Raw genomic sequence first — 10,291 nt, forward strand, 5'->3', positions numbered from 1 at the left:
CCAGGGGAAAGGTGAACTCCACATCAATGATCTTTATATATTATATTCAATCTTCTCAACAGACTCCCCTAAATGGTTCCCTAGGAACAGAGGGCCCTCTCTTGCCTCCTTCATATTTACCAAATAGAGAAAGAAAAGTAAAATGAGAGAACAAAGATTAAAGAGGAACAAACTGCCTAGCAAACAGAGATTTTACCATCTGCTATATTTCACTTTTGTGCATTTATATTTCTGCCTCAGAGCTCAGAAGTCTTTGGGGAATGTGTATATTTTGGACAAATTTTATAATAAAAACTGTAAATAAATCCTAAATGCTGCTAGACCTGGAAGTAGATCATTAAACTTTTATGGAATTGACATAGCTTGGGATCTGACAAATCTCTTTTTAAATTCTAAATATAGCAGCTTCCAAGTAAAGCACAAAGCTGATAGTATGCATTTAATCTCTATTAAGGCCTCACAAACATGTTTTAATAATATTTAAATTCATTATCACTTTTTTTTACAAACAACTTAGAATCTGGGCCATAAGATTTCAAATTTTGATATAATGTGTAAATACAAGGAATACACAAATCAACTAGGAGGATTCTCTGAATAAGGCTAATGTAATAACTAAACTGAATTCCCAAGAGACATCTAGTGTTTTATCCATGCAAACAGCAACTTAACTCCATGGCCAGACTGACACCCATCACACCCCTACTTTCTCTACCCTGGGTAAATGTTCATTCTCTTCCTGAGAGATCATCTCTCCCAATAAGTGTTTTATTCTTTCTTTGTATCCAGCCCTCAGTGACATCTCATCTTGTGAAAAATGACTTACAGGTTTTTCATCTTTTGAAACCATTATCACTGACCAGCATCTCCTGTAGCGAGAAGATGGATTGGATTACGAATCCCAATCCCTCTGCAAAGCCTGTTACAAAGGGAGCACACCTCACACTCTTCTAGTTGTCTGGGTGGTAAGACAAAAGCTTTGTAACGTGGGTAGCAGATCACAATCAGCCTTGGTGCAAGACCAAGGCACATTTCCAAGTTCGGTCCCAGCCACTTTCCTTGGGAACATTCCAGAGATGCTTCTTGCTCTACCACACCTCTTTACTTTGGGGCTGTGTCTACCGAGATTAAGATCTGTTGGGTTGATTTGGGTGGTCTTGTCCATGAGCACAAAGGTCCAGAGTCAGAAGTGAAGCAGTTAAAGCAGCCCAGGCATGTTTACTAAGCCGTCTGAAGTTGATAGCCCGCACGGCCTGGCTTTTTTCTCTATCTTCGTAAACCACAGTGAATTGATGGAATGACCCGGACTTGATCTTCAGGGCAATACATCTAATGGCACCACTGGATTGATAAATTGATTCAAAACTATTACCATGGTGAAAAAGCAATAAGGTCATAAAAATTGCATCAGCTGGCTAAGTAAATCCTGGCATTTCATGACAAGCAATGCAGAAGAATCGCAAGAGGATCTGGGCATGAGGCTGAATGAGTGAGGGAGAAATGACTTTGAAGAGCTCATCATCTCAGATCTATTCTTCCTGCCAGCGATTCATGCCTTCGCATAGTGCCACTTCATTATGGAGAAATAACTGTACACTTCTAGCATATTCCTGGCCTCCCTGGCGGCCCCTGGAGGACCCTTAGCTGGTTAATACCTCATCACGGGCTTCATTGAACACTTTAATCTGCACTTGTGTGATCAATAGAATCCTGGTGTAAATTAAAAGGACAATTTCATGTAATCAAACCTGTTAATGCTCATTTTGAAAACCATTATTTGTGGAAGGCATTTAGAAGAAAATTACAAAGTGACAGGATGATACACTCTGAGATGATTTGAAAGCAGGCCTTTTTTGTGTGACTGTATACCTGCTTTGGGAGCAGGATGGGAGTGAGCATTAGTGAATGCATGGGGGGAAGGGAGGGGAACCTGAGCTGGTGAACAAGCAGCAAGGAGTGGCCCAGCAGGAATATATGTGTATGCCCTGCCTGCTTGCTTGCCTTCATGCAGGGAAGAAGAAAATGAAATTTTCCAGTTTTCTATTTCTGTGGCAAATTCAATTACTGTGGGGACTTGTTCAAAGTGGTGTAACTTCCAAGAGGCAGAAATTGAAAACCTGGCAGCTAATGAAATGGCAAATGACTAGGAAGTTCAGACAGGGGCTGTCAGTTAGATCAAACACCTGGAGAAAAACAGCAGTTACCCCCAATATTCCCTGAAAGCACTCTCTCAACTGTCCCCTGTTTTGGAGAGAAGAGACCTCCTTCCCTCAACATTTTACTCAAGCTGGAATGATATGTTAACAGCTGCAAGTTGCCATGGGCCTCTCTGCCAGCAACAGAGTGGTGGTGCATGAAGTGTGGAATGCAAAATATAATCTACGTTATTTTTTTCAGATTCTGGGATGTGTGCTGCATATGACTATGCACTATTTAGACAATTTGCCCACAAAACATGTCTTAAAAATCTTTGGTAGCTGAGATATATGCATGCATAGGTGTAGTATACAGCAGTATATGGCTTTAAAAGATTTTTGAGAATGCTGAGACGGAGTCCCCATTCCCAGAGATTCTGTCTAACTGGTCTAAACTGAAGCTCAGACTTTATATTTTTTAAAGCTCCCCTGGTGATTCTAATGCTCAAAGTTGATGAGAAGTACTGGTATATATGACATCTTGCTGGCATGAATGTACTAAGTTTTGCTATGGTTACCAGTAATCATGCATTTAACGGCTTCTTAACATGATGGAATTCTGTATGCCAGTAATGTGACCCAGATAGCATTACATCCCAGCAATACCAGGGATATGAAATTATGAGACCCAAGAAAAAGTGGCTTGTAGGCATGACAAACTGAAATCTAATTGAAAGCACTTACCCAGAGCTGGTCATTGCTGTGGCATCACTCACCCAGGCTCAAGAGTATGAAAATTCAACATTCTGTTCTATTTCTTTCTTGATGCTCATCACAACACTCCAAAAAGGAAAATCATTTCCATTTGTCATGTGACAAACATTTCCAGTCAACTCTTATTAAGCTGATATTGGTATATTCAAAATAAGATGCACTTTGAATGGCCATTCTCCAAGCAACTGAATTTCCTATAGCTCTTTCATAACACTGTCAGATAATCTGAGCATAGTTGATTCAAAATCTGATTGCTTTTATTTGATTTTATCAGTTCTTGCATGGCAAAATGCATTTTAATGTATTTAGCCAGAAATAATGTTTTTCTCTTCTCTCTCCTAAAATGACAAAATTCCACCTTCTCCTCTCCTTCTTGTTGGGGCACAATGGGGCTGAGGTGCTTTTTTGATTCCTTTGTAAAATCCTGCCCCTCCCTCATAGTCCATCCATCACATTTACATAATGCTTAATTCCATCTCTTAGTCTTGGTCATATTTAATATTTTCTTGCAAGAGCTAATCACATCCATGTGAATTTGGTTACTCTATAACTTTTGTTCAACTATTATTTGGGGTCTTTATATTATTTCCAAAAGCACCCAATATTTTTAATGACTTCTAAGAACATGAATCATTGAGTGTGAGATGTTTTCCTTTTGACTTTTTAGAAGTTATATTCTGAAACTCTGATTTTATAAAATGCTCAATAAGATTCCACTATTTAAGGAAAGAGTATCTTCAAATGCTTTGTTCATCCTAGAAACATCAATAGACCATTTATTATGGCAGAGTTATAGTCTATTCCTGTCTTGTATTCCTTTTACTTCTAATGCTTTGAGTTGATAAAACTGCTAAAGTAACAAATCAGGATATTTGTAATTATGTTCTGAGATCTGCCTCACTTTCAAAATATCAAAATTTGCAAAAGGTTTCAAACTGGATAATAAAGGGAAAAGGTTAAATTCCATCAATGATATAGATAAATAAGTCAACTGTTACACATATATGTTATTAAGGTGTTCTTGTTTTGTTCGGTTGATATGTAAGATGTTTCAACTTCAGGGAAAAAGAAAGTTTGGTCCTTTAGAAACCACTAGTTATGAATAAAGATTTTTTTCAAACTTCTAGAACATGACACACTAGCTAACTAATAACTCCTTTAAAAAATAAATTAAATAAGCATTGATTGGGAGAGAGAAATTGAGATGACTAAGGATCCAGAACCATAGTTTCTCCAAGGGGTTTTAACAGAACTGTAATGACCAGCCCTGAGGACCCAGGCACATGCATATCTCATGAGCTTTCTTTTTTTAAAACTAGCCACAAGGAAAAGAATGTGCTGGGAATTTTGTGTGGTGAAAACAATTGAAAGGATCTTAAGTAGTGTGAAACAAAAAGAAACCATAGGAGCCTAGAACTCTCCCAGATGTAAAGTGGGTGAAGAAACGTCAATAATGTCATTTCAAAGAAAATTAACTGTGCCAGGAAGAAATAAGAAATGTTTTATTCCAAAAACCTACACTAGAAAGTTATAACGTTAACACTATTCTAAGCTCCAAGGTCCTACTGTCACCAGGCCTTCCCATGTGCTGTTTCCTCTTCCTAGAACAACTTTTGGCCACCACTTCTACCCCCTGCCATGTCTAGCATTTACCTGAAGGTCACCCCTCCTTTTTCAGGATTGTTCTTAGACGTAAATTCCTCCAGGAAACTGTCTTTAACAACACCCCTCAAGCCTCCTATGAGCTCACATGGCACCCTATGCTCACCTAGCCCAACACTCATTCCACTGACTCTCGATCCTGGTATATTTGTCTCCCTGTAGATTATAAACATAGGTGAGAGCATGAACTGAGTCTGATTTATACCCCATGTAGCCCAGCACAGTACCCAACACAAAGCAGGGGATCAACAAATTTTCATTGAATGAAGTCTTCCAGAAGCCAGAATATGTACACAGGCCCAAGGTCTGTGACCCAAGTTCCTAAGAGTGCTATGAGGGAACAGTAAAGATTTAATGGCCCAAGACATTACTAAGATTCCTATATTGAATTTAATTTTGCTCCAGTTAGAAAAGTATCACACATATGTGTGTGTGTGTATACATATATATATTTCTTGTACATAATAGGTTAAAAAAGATGATTATTTAATCAAAGCTTCTATTTTTAGTTTTTAAAATATATCTATGAGAATTGGGATATATGCTAATAAATGTTCATTCAGCTTTCACACTGGAAAGCCTAAAACCTGAACCTCTCCTCTCAAGCCCAATGTATCACTACTCATGGTAAGTTACCCAAATTACCCAGGAGGAAATATTATCTTTCAAAGAATAGGTCTAGATTTGTAAACACAAAGTCATCAAGTGATTTAAGCCATGGTTTTTCCTCCATCTTCTAATAAAAGTCCTATTTAGGCACCGGGTACTTAAGCGTGAAAGAATCAAGGTCCCATTTGGGCTTTTAAAATTTTCTCTATAATGCGATTAAATAATATTTTTCATATACCATTATTCCATATACTCCTATTCACTCAGAAAATTCATCAACATACATATTTTAAATATTTTGACAAAATAAAACTTTAATGACATTTTTAAAAGGCCTTAGGGAGGATTTTTTTTCCTTTTTTTTAACATCTTTATTTGAGTATAATTGCTTTACAATTGTGTGTTAGTTTCTGCTTTATAACAAAGTGAATCAGTTATACATATACATATGTTCCCATATCTCTTCCCTCTTGCATCTCCCTCCCTCCCACCCTCCCTATCCCACCCATCTAGGTGGTCACAAACCACCTAGCTGATCTCCCTGTGCTATGCGGCTACTTCCCACTAGCTATCTATTTTACATTTGGTAGTGTATATATGTCCATGCCACTCTCTCACTTTGTCACAGCTTACCCTTCCCCCTCCCCATATCCTCAAGTCCATGCTCTAGTAAGTCTGTGTCTTTATTCCCTTCTTACCCCTAGGTTCTTCATGACCTTTTTTTTTCCCCTTAGATTCCATATATATGTGTGGATAAAGAAGATGTGGCACATATATACAATGGAATATTACTCAGCCATAAATAGAAACGAAACTGAGTTATTTGTAGTGAGGTGGATGGACCTAGAGTCTGTCATCCAGAGTGAAGTAAGTCAGAAAGAGAAAAACAAATACCATATGCTAACACAGATATATGGAATTTTAAAAATCTTTAAATAAAAATTATTACACTACAGATAGTCCCCAACTTACAAACAAATTTTTTCCAACAGTACATTTTTTGTGTCAACAGTGTGAAATTTAGAGTGTATTTATCATAGGACATAGGAGTTGGGTTAAATGTATTAACTCATTTTATTTCCTATAATACTATTAAAAATCTCCCACCATGCAAAGCAATGTTTCTATTAGAAAATGTCTTCAGAACTTTATGACAGACACTCATAGTTGGTTGACTAAACAGTTATTCACAAGTCCTTTCTCTCTTTCCTCTCTCTATAATAGAGGGTGAAAAAACTAAATGCTTTCTCAGTCTTTCTTCCAGCTAAAGGTCACCACGTGACATGGTTCCAGACAGTTATGAGTAAGCACACGTCTGTTGGGTCTTCCGAGAACTTTTCTTCCTCCTAACCAAGAAAGAGATGAGAGGAAAGCTTCTTAACTGCCACTTCCCCCTTCTTGTTCTGATTTCAGACATGATGCTTAGAGCTATGGTAACCTTGTGGCCAGGAGACAAAAAGCACAAGGCTGAAAATAACCACCAAGAATGGCAGAGCAGAAGAATGAAAAGAACAAGGGCCTGTGATAACACTGGAAAGCAGCCAAACCCACACCAGCAACCAAATACCTCCAGTCTTCTTTTTATGTATTAATGAATGACTATATCAACATAGTCAGTGTTATTCTGTTTTCCTGTTACATGCAGCCAAAAGCATTTCTAAGTGAGACAACTGCCAACTGGGAAATCTCCGTGGCCCTTACCATAGTTGAGCTGTGGATTCCTTATTTCCTCCTGTCTGTTGGGCAATGGAGGTCAAGATTCCTATTTTCAGAGTCTTTCTCTCCATGGGCAGCTTCAAATTTGCAGTGGTCTTCATGTCAATACAGTGGCGTGATAGAGATAAAGAGAGGCAAAAAGTAAGAGATTTTCACATGGGTTCCAAAGGAAATTGAGTAAAAAAATTAAAGGACTGAAGACTTCTGCCAGTAAAAACTACCTGGGGACTCACATCCACCCCATATGATACCTAGAGTAAACTTTAAGACTACTTCATTTTTTTCCTTCACTTTGAAAGAGGTGACCCTCCCAATTCTCTACCCTCAGTGCTTTTCTCACCTTCCTTAACCTACTCAGTCAACAAGGAATCCAATCTGTTTTCTTTCTCTGGCTCCTGGTCCTGAAGCAAGTACACAGCTCTTTTGAAGTTTACTGAGGCCATATACTGCTGATACTGCAAAGAAACAAATGCGGGGAAATGCAAAACAAATGAGTGTAAAATGATATGAACTTTCTGGAAAATAATTAACCCATATGAATCAAAATCCTTAAAAATATTAATATGTTGTTAGAAATCTAGTTGGGTTGTAGTCTAACGCTGCTCTCACCTCAGCCGACTGATTGGTATGATACATCCTCTGATTTTAAAAAGTCCCCAGCTGGGAAAGAAAACAGTACCACTCCAAAACAGAATGCCACCTGACGTCATGTTTTAGCATCGTGCTTTTCTTCCCTCTCACTAAAAATCCTAGTATATGTTGAGACAGATACTCTTTTTGTTCCTTTCACTATTTTCCTTTAGTTTGTTTGGCTGTTTCCCTTTACAGTATTTTAACCTTGACTAGAGAGCTGCTAAGGGGCTGCCTGGAGTGACACCTAGTGGTGATAATGAGACTTGACAGTGGCTCCTTGTTTCCCAAGGGCAACTAACTCAAAGAGCCTTTCCCATCAATGTCTCCCTCAAAGTTCCCTTCCAGAACTTTTTTCACACTTCCTATAAGCAAAGTTTTTATCCCCAAAGGGTATCCATTTGTTATCATCTAAATCATTTTTTTGGTTGTTCAAGGATCTTTATTGACCAAGCATTTACTGTATAGAAGCTCCTAGAGAAAACTTATCATTAGCAAAGGGCCAAGATTTTTTTTTTTATAAAATAACAAGGTGGCAGGGATCTTCTTCGTGAAATAGCAGTATCCAACGTCTTCTGCATTGATATCTCTCAACTCAAACTTGTCGCTGCAGAAGCTCCTTCACTTATGAACTTTTGTAAATAGGAATAAAACTACATGTCAGGGAGGAACAAAGAGTAAGCAATATCCACCACCAAGAGATGGCAGTGACAGTCACTCTAAACTTCTGAACATCCTTTGGGAACCTAACCTGTTAATAAGCAAAGGAATTAACAGGACCCCAGAGAAACAGCAAAAGCAAATTTTAACATAAAACCAAGCCGCCAAAGTTTATATTCCAAGGTCCCGGCACTATTTTGCAAAGGTCTTTCACAATTCTCTCATTTTCAAACGGCCTTCCAGTGACCTTCACTGGGCTCTGTTAGATCCACATTCAGTTTTCCAAATACCATCTCCATAGTGCCTCATCACATGCTGTGAAAGCTAACAGCTATTTCTGGCCAGTGAGAGAAACAAGTAGGCCAAATCAACCAAAAGAAGTAAAATCATTAAGTACCATCAGAAATGAGGAATAGCATAGTTGTAAATGAGAAATGCCATGATCCTCGGCCCTTGAGGGGTAAATATCTCTACCTTTCTGAAAGGCAGAGGTATTTTAAAATCAGAAATGAGAGTTACTATTCAAAACCCCTGTATTAGGAATAGCAAAGTGGAGTTGTGAGATCAAGTTTTGCCAGATCTCTTGGTTCTTGCATCACTGAGCCATTTTGGGGTTGGCACAAGCTTGGAATAAGGCTTAATGCTATCCTTTCTGATTAGAGTTCTTGATATTAATGGAGTAGCCCCCTGAGGAGAATCAGTCAAGAAATTCTTATTATTCCCAGAATACAGTGTTAATAGGGATTAAAACACTGGCCTGAGACAGTACAGCCCTAAAAATCAGCCCACTCAGAAAGGGTGACAGCTCAAGTATTACAGTCAGAGTTGGATCTGAATCCTCATCCACCACTTAGTAGGCAGATGACCTTGACCCAAATATTTAATCTCCCAGAAGCTCAGTCCACATCTGTAAAATGTGGATGATGTTAGTTCCCACTGCTCCCATCTGGCTGTTGGGAAGACTAAGGTAATGTATGTACACTGCCTAGCAACGCACTTCACACACAGTAACTGCTTGCCCGTGTTAGCTGTAATTATTAAAAGAAAATCTAGGCTGTCTAAGTCTTTAAAGAAATGGATCTGGAGCAGATGTCAACATTTTCCACTTAAGAACACAAACCTTCTCTTGGTTTGGGGAATCCCCTCTAATTTTGTAGCAGAATGAGAAGAAGAAAAAACTGCATGTGATCACTAAACAAAATAAATTGTTTTCTCTCCAACATCAGGGGAAGAATCATAGCCAGAAATGTAGTAGTATTGAGCCCCTCCTGAAAATATGTTCCATGGAGCGAGCTGTAAGGACAAGGGTATGCAAACAGAGAATGCCCCACTCATCAGTGTCTGCATCAGGGTCTCTTATCAATGAGAACCGAAAGTCACAAGATTCCATTAGCCCAGAGCTATCAAGGTATTGATGAGGCTGTGAGAAGACTTGTCCTTTATTGTAAGCTGCCTCGACACTCTTTCCTGATGGGGAAAGGAGCCTGTGGTGTCCTCTGCATGCTTAAGTATCATTAGAAATACAGGGAGGGGGGAAGGATACCGTTAAACCAATTTTATCTTAGCCAAGGACTGCATCACATGTCTGAGATCAATATGACTCACAAGACATATAGGTGGTTGATAGAGAGTAAGTTATCTTTAGTAGATTAAGGTAGGAAGTGATGTGATTGGGGTATGGACGAGGCACACTCTCTTTTGAAAGATTAAGCTAGAAACTTCCCCATATAATTTGACATATCTCCAAAAAAAAAAAAGTTTCCTGCGACTGAATCTAAAACAGTGTCCATTTGTTGTGTAGCCCAGCTCAATAAATGAGAGTTGCCACTTCTAAGTCTAATTTTCAACATTTTTTTTTCAAACAGAACCATTTCCTAATAAATACTTATAAGCTGTATATGACTGGTTTCAAAGGTCAGTATGTTGCCTATTGCTCTGGCATTGTTTTCCAAAGTATGTAAAAGGGGTACTTCATTTTTCAACAGATCTGATCATAAATAGTTAGGAAAATCAGTATTATATACTAATAGAGCATTGTATATTAGTATATATTTATATTATATAAAGATAGAATTATATATTATTACATTTTAAGTACAAATTAA

This window comes from Mesoplodon mirus (genome assembly GCF_964341445.2).
Source record: "Mesoplodon mirus genome assembly, chromosome: 2".
NCBI classification, from domain to species: domain Eukaryota; kingdom Metazoa; phylum Chordata; class Mammalia; order Artiodactyla; family Ziphiidae; genus Mesoplodon; species Mesoplodon mirus.